The 7,307-nt window shown below is 41.4% G+C and overlaps 1 pseudogene; it reads left to right on the top strand.

Moving 5' to 3' along the window:
• Positions 1-1,930: 1,930 nt before the first annotated feature.
• Positions 1,931-4,185, top strand: LOC112885538 (annotated as a pseudogene).
• Positions 4,186-7,307: the final 3,122 nt, after the last annotated feature.

The raw sequence follows: 7,307 nt of genomic DNA, 5'->3' as shown, positions 1-7,307 counted from the left end.
TCTCTTGGGGAGTTTCATCATCCAAGATGGCAAACCTCCCAAGTTCTCCTTCAAGCATCTCAATTCTTGCTTTCCGAATGGTCTTGGTGCCTTCATGTGCCACTTTGAGAGTATCCCATATCTCCTTTGCACTTTGCAATCCATCCACTTTATCAAATTCCTCCCTACTCAAGTATGAAAGGAGGATGGTTGCGGCTTGAGCATTGCGGTGGAACAATTATTGCATGGTTGGTCCAAATCTTTCATCGTCGCTATCCGGCTGCTCAATGCCTACACAAACAATCTCCCAAAGACTAGGGTGAAGAGAAAATAAGTGCCATCTCATGTTAGTCCTCCATTGAGAATAGTTAGTTCCATCAAAGTGTGGGGGTTTCCAAGAGAAACGGAAAGAAAATTGTTGTTGGAACTCATGTTATCATAATTGAAAGGAGTACGAAAGTAGTTAGAAGTAACCAATTTCTTCTTCTTCCTTCTCTTGATGTAGATGGATCCTTCATCACTACTTGATGTTGAGGATGAGGATGACTCAATCACTATCCTCTTGCTCTTGCTCTTGCTCTTACTCTTTTTCTTGTGATCTCCACTCTTCTTGGAGCAATCGGATACATCAAACTTGGCGTTGTCGTCTTCCTTGTGCATCTCATCTTCTTTGCCCTTGTTCTTCTCAAGACTCTTGTGTGAATCTTCTCCGGCCATGATCTCCTCGAGTTGTTAGACTCAAATTTGAGGAATCAAGCTCTGATACCACTTGAAAGTACGCCTAGAGGGGGGTGAATAGGCGATCGTCGCTTAAAACCTGCACACAAAAATCTCAGCCCGAGGCTGCCTGGCGGACTGTCCGCTGGGAGTGTCCGCTGGGCACTTCCAACGTCCGCTGGGAGGTCTCGGGAATGGAATGCAATCTTTCGAAGAATAAAACTTGTATACCAAATTCCACTTGAATAGAAAGACTCTAATACAAGTGGGGAACACTAAATGTGGAAGCAATCTAGTTCAAAGTAAGTACACAAGTAGATCGGGCAAGAATACTGGACGAAGGTAGGAATAACAAAAACACTAGAATGAAGTAAGATAATCAAGCACAAAAGACACAAGATTTTCACCCGAGGTTCGAATCCACTGAAGGATTCTACGTCCCCGTTGAGGAGTCCACAAAGGACCGGGTTCCTCTCAACCCTTTCCTCTCTCAAGCAACCACAAAGGTCAAACTTGAGCTTTTCACTAGCAACAAGGGTAATACAAACTTCTCAATCCAACCACACCACGAGTTGGTTGTTCTTGAGCACCTCTAACCGTCTAGGAGCCAAGCTCCAAGAGTAATAGATGTGGAAAGCGATGGAGAGTGCCAAGAGATGCCCAAAAGAGGTGAATCTCCTGGGGAGAACTTGAATCTTGCTTGGATCTTACTCAAATCAAACCCTAGACCAAAGATTTTGGAGTGGGGAAGCTAGGGTTTCACTTTGGGAAGCTTTGGAGTGCTTAGAATGTGCTTGAGACTCGGTTTCACAGGTTAGGCAAGAGATTTTTGCGTTTGGGGTCGTGGGGTATAAATATCACCTCACTGGAAACTAGCCGTTAGGCTGATTTCCAGTGACCTGGCGGACTGTCCGCTAGGAGCTCTCGGATTTGCATAAATTTCTACAAGGCTTACACTCCGGATTTGATTTATTAGTGATCTTCCACACACTTTCCACATCCCCTTGATAGTACGGTATACCTAAACTCAAGAAAACATAAAACAAATAAATTTCTCCACTTGCAACTCTTTTCTTGATCCGGTACCGTTCTTCAATTTTGAATAGTCGTCAAGATTCACTCCTTTTTCTTTTCTCCTTTTTGGTTTCTTTGACCCCTGCTCATTATACTCAATTGAAACATTAGATACTCATTTAGGTTGTTATTAATCACCAAAATAGGTCATTAGGCCTAGATGCACTTTCACATGGGAGCTCTCGGCACGAGCAGGTGAGGAGGCATGGTCTTTATATGCAAGCAGGGGAGGGGAGAGGGGGTGGAGGCGCCGGGGCGCGCGGCAAGGGGAGGGAACGAGCGCACGGCAAGGGACCGGTGGATCTGATCTATAGTTAGGGGGCAATACATACCACGGCGCTGGCGGTCGTCGGGGAGCGGCGGTAATCATCCGGTGCCTCGTGGTGGCTGGCGACGGGGCGTCGAGGATGTTGCGTGGGAGGGAAGAAATCGCGTGGTCGGTGTCAGACGTAGGACCACGGACTGCTAACTTACAATAAGAGATGTGGCATGTTCCATACCTTACAGCTCTTATAATGTACTCGGACTCGAGTAGGACTTGTTGATACAGAAGGAAGCTACCCGAATAGTACTTGGGTAGGACTTCTAAGATAGTATCAGTCTAGATCCCATGTAATCTTGTCCCCGAAGTATATAAGACCCTCTACAGTGTGTTGCCTAAGTGATGCCCAAAGAGGAGAGAGGGGGTTTGGGCGTCACTCCAGGCACTATGGCTAGTGATACCAAATCCAGCCGATGCTCCAAAAATCTGGAGGGTGGCACGTTCTTGCATTGGTGCCAACTTCATAAATAATAATAAAATATTATAGCGTTCAGCAGATAGTTGAAATCTGATCCTCACATTCACACAGCAACCCAACCTCCAAATTTCAACGGTCACAAACAGAAGGTTACCGTTGGCTCATCCAGGCCAAGTGCTCTATATATACACAGGTGCTATATACATGAATATACATACTTGTTGATTTCCTATTGTAGTCATGGAGAATACTTCATCTTTCTCCAACTTGCTGAACTCTGCAATCACAAGTGGTGATCCACAAAATCCAACAAGTCAACAATATCATTTCCCTTCAACCTAGTACCCCATGAACTATCCACCACCCCAATTTCTTCCCCATTTCAACCCTCAGTATTCACACATGTTCAATCCTTTTGGAGGTCAATCCAGCAGCAGCTACCCACAATTCCCATTCATACAAGGAAGCTATCAAGGTCCTCACCAGGGCTTGAGACAACAAACATAAGGAGGCACATAGAAAGAGATCGTGAAGCTGCTAGGGATCGATTGATGTCTGATTACTTCATAGAAAATCCAGTATACAATAATTTCCAGTTTCGACGGAGGCATAGAATGAAGAAACATCTATTTCTACACATTGTGCAGACCCTTAGTTCTTGGTCTCCTTATTTTCGCCAAAGGAGCGATGCATTTGGAAAGGTGGGCTTTTCACCCTTGCACAAATGCACCATCGCCATGCGTATGTTAGCGTATGGAACACCTGCGGATATGTGGGACGAAAATCTACGAATTGCTGAAACCACAATTATTGAGTGCATGAATATCTTCTGTAGAGATGTGATTGAGTGTTTTGGTCCTACATACATAAGAAAGCCAACTAAAGAAGACATCCAAAGGTTATTTCATATAGGCTCAGCTCGTGGTTTCCTAGGCATGTGAGGAAGTGTAGATTGCATGCATAGGCAATGGAGAAACTGTCCGATAGCATGGAAGGGGCAGTATACTCGTGGAGATCAGGCTGGACCCACGGTCATGTTGGAAGTTGTTGCCTCATATGATCTTTGGATATGGCATGCATTTTTTGGTGTTGCCGGGTCAAACAATGACATCAATGTTCTTAATAGATCGCCTCTGTTCACTGAGGTAGTACAAGGGAGAGCTCCAGAGGTTCAATTTACAGTCAATAACAATGAGTACAATATGGGATACTACCTAGCAGATGGTATTTATCCAGAATGAGCAACATTTGTAAAAACAATACATTTGCCTCAATGCAACAAAGACAAACTATTTCCAGAACGGCAAGAGGGAGCAAGAAAAGATGTGGAGCATGCATTTGGTGTTCTGCAAGCTCGCTTTGCCATTCTACGCAGCCCGGCGCGTATGTGGCAAGTGGATCACTTGCTGAGATCATATACGCATGTATTACATTACACAACATGATTGTAGAGGATGAAAGAGATACTTTCAGAGTTCGGTACGATGATGACTATGAGGAAGATTATGATGAGGGCAACTCCAAACCATTGTTAAATTATGGACATGGGCCAATTCATGGGTTTTCCAGGGCTCTAGAGATAGAAGAAGATATCCGGGATAGAGATATGCATCGTCGTCTTAAAGCGGACTTGGTTGAGCATATATTTCAGCGCTTTGGAGGGGGTCAAGACTAGAGCAATTTATTTTTTCTTTAAAACTTTATGTACTGCTATGTATGCACTCTATATCATTGTCGGTCTATAGCATTTGATATGTATCAGGTTTAAAATCTCAAGCATGCCATGTTTTATTGTGTCAAGATCCAAACGTATTACTTCTCCATATACTCTAGATTAAAGCTTGTGCACGTTCAAACTTTACTGTCTCGGGACAGTGTGTATTGCCTGTGATATTGCCTAGCAAATCGATTCGACTACTCCGGATGCTGCTTGTCTCGTCTCACAACCACCCGGTACGAGCCTCCGAGTCCACATCCCCATCCCCATGGCGCTGCGCCGCCGTTCTCCCGCGTCGTTGCTATCCTCCCACGCCGCCGCTGTTCTGCAGCGCCGCCGCCGCCCTCGGCGTGGCTTGCTCTGCCCCACCTCCACCTCCTTCAGATGCCACCAGATCGGAGGAAGAGACTGGCTAGGGATGTGGGATCTGAAAGGAGAGAGGCTAATTTGTTTGGGAGATGTAGAATCGCTGTGGAACTAGAAAGGTCCGCGGCTTTGCTGTGCAGGGTTCGTATACCGCGTCGTAGTATTATTGTTGATACGGACTTTACTTGATACATGCAGTAGTTGTTGTACATAGGTAAATGTAAAAAAATTTAAGCAATGTAGTTAAGATAAATCCATCGTTTCGTTATTTTTGCCTAGGCGTTATGGTCCGCCCCTTGTTGCATTTCGTATATATTTTGAGCATTCTATTATCATGATGCTATTATTTAAGAACTATATTATTTTGGTTATCGAAATGGAGGTATGGCATTTGTTGCTGCATTTATTATGGTGAAAGAAGGGGTAAAATAATTTATTAGGGAGGGTGGAGCATAATTAGTCAAATACTTAATGTATTTGCGAAATCATAAGACAATTAATAGACGTGATGTTTTTTAAGCAAGTAGTGGTTATATTAAAATATGCCGCGTTATTACGGAGGTTGCATGAGAAGTTATAGAAGAACGGTAATATAATATTATATTTTTAGCAAAATAAGATGTTACGTTGAACGAATTATGAAAATATTTTAAATTTACAATTTTTTATGTAGCAAAACTTTAGGTTTTAAAATTTTGAGCAAATTTTGTATTTGAAAAATTTTTAGAAATGTTTCGAATTTGAAATTTTACTATATAGTAAAGATGTATATTTTGAAATTCTAAGCAACTTTTGCATTGATTATTTTTTTATTTGAAGTTGATTTGGTGTCCAAATTTTAGATACAACGGGTCGTATGTAAGTATTTGTGCAAACGAATTGTGAAAGCGTTTTGAATTTTAAAACTTACTCTATAATAAAGTTGTAGTTTTTGAATTTTACATTAAGGTTTATATTGAATAACTTTTGATTCCAACGTATTTTGGTGTTCAAATTGTAGGTATAACGTTGCTCGTGTAGAAATAATAACGTAACGGGTTGTGGTTTGATTTAATTGAAATGCGAGGGTTTTTCTAAAAATTTTGCTGAGAGAGGATCAGGACGGCAGGTTGATTCAACAAAAACTCAAGGCTTTATTTGTAAAGTTTTCTAAATCTGGAAGGTTGGACTGCGAGTTGATTTTGGAAAACGTTCATAGCTTTTTTGCAAAATGTTTCTGAGTGAGGAGGCCAAACTGCAGGTTAGTATTTATAAAGATTAAGAATTTTATTGCAAAGTGACTAGGAATCGTAAGATCCGAGCCATCCGGCCGGTCGGGCGGCCAGAAATTGGCCGCGACATGGCCATGCTGGTTGGCTCTCTTTTGGTGCCATCAACGGAGAGATTTGTTTCCTCGTGCTCATCAGCGGAGAGAGAAGATAGGGGAAACGAGAGAGAGGATAGGGAAACGAGGAGTTTCTGGAGCCATCGCGCGAAGGAAACGGCTTGGGCAATTGTTTTTACTTTCGTAGGCCCTGCTGTTGGATAGCGTCGGTGCCGTAATTTTACACGCGCTGCGACGCAGAGGCAGCTACTCCAAATTTTGAACATGGGTCCCAGTTTTTTTGGCATCGCTAGCACACTGCGGAGGATCTAAGGGCGGACAGCGACCTCAAGAACATTTGCACCTAACACAATACAAACATCACACAACACGTAGACTATTATGCACATCACGATCCGAATCTATCTAAATCTTTATAATCCTTGTAACTTCGAGTTCCTGATATTGGCAACACTCTATCTACAACCCACTACCTCGGGGGTATCTCTCAGTAGACTTGGCGGTAAAACACCGACACCTGATACGCCAGATAGGGATGTTTATTAAAGATGCCTTGACAAACTCGATGGTATCGTTCAATTTCGTTACCGTTAAGTTTGACTTCATCCACTTCACCATCGGTCAAAAGATGGTTTTCCATTTTACAAAAATTAATTTTTTCAAATTCAAACTAAAAATTTATAAGTACCTCATTTTAAATAAAAAATATAAAATAGGTATAAATTTTTTTCTAAAAATGTAACCTATCTATTGATACGGTACTTGTCAGCTACTCATTGTTAGTTATTTAGATCCATTTTTTTCATATTCATAGTATTTGGTTGCTTGTAGTTATGCCTATTATTTTTTAATAACTAAGATTTAAATAAAGTAATAATAAATAGGTTATATTTAAAAAAATATACTAGTTTCATATTTTTATCATTCAAAATAAATTAGTTTTTATTTTGTAGATCTAATTAGATTTTTTTTAATTCTTTTAAAACGTACAAAACCACCTTCAAAACCACTATGAGGGCTAAATATGCCCGATTTCGACAGTTGGATGGTCTCTATTATTCATTATTCAGTTTCGTAGTTGAAGGTTAAAAATTAGACTTTTAGGATAGTTCGAGGGTGTAAACTGGACTTTTTCCCAAGACAAAATTATTCTGGTTAGCCAAATGCTCCACACAATAGAACCAAACAAGTTAAAATGAGAAAATGCCTCGTCCCTCTTAAGTAATCTCTCTTGTAAATCACTCACGCTAAGAGGCACCCGAGCCGCCATCCTTGCCAATCTCTACATAGACACCACACAAACTTAGTGAACACAGCCAAATGTGACTAGTTGAATTACAAACTTTGCGTAGTTGAATTATAAACTTTGCATTCGACTTCACTAGACCAA

The sequence above is a fragment of the Panicum hallii genome, chromosome 3 (assembly GCF_002211085.1).
Source record: "Panicum hallii strain FIL2 chromosome 3, PHallii_v3.1, whole genome shotgun sequence".
Classification (NCBI taxonomy): domain Eukaryota; kingdom Viridiplantae; phylum Streptophyta; class Magnoliopsida; order Poales; family Poaceae; genus Panicum; species Panicum hallii.
The sequence above is the reverse complement of the archived record's forward strand: the minus strand, read 5'-3'. Positions and strand labels throughout refer to the sequence as shown.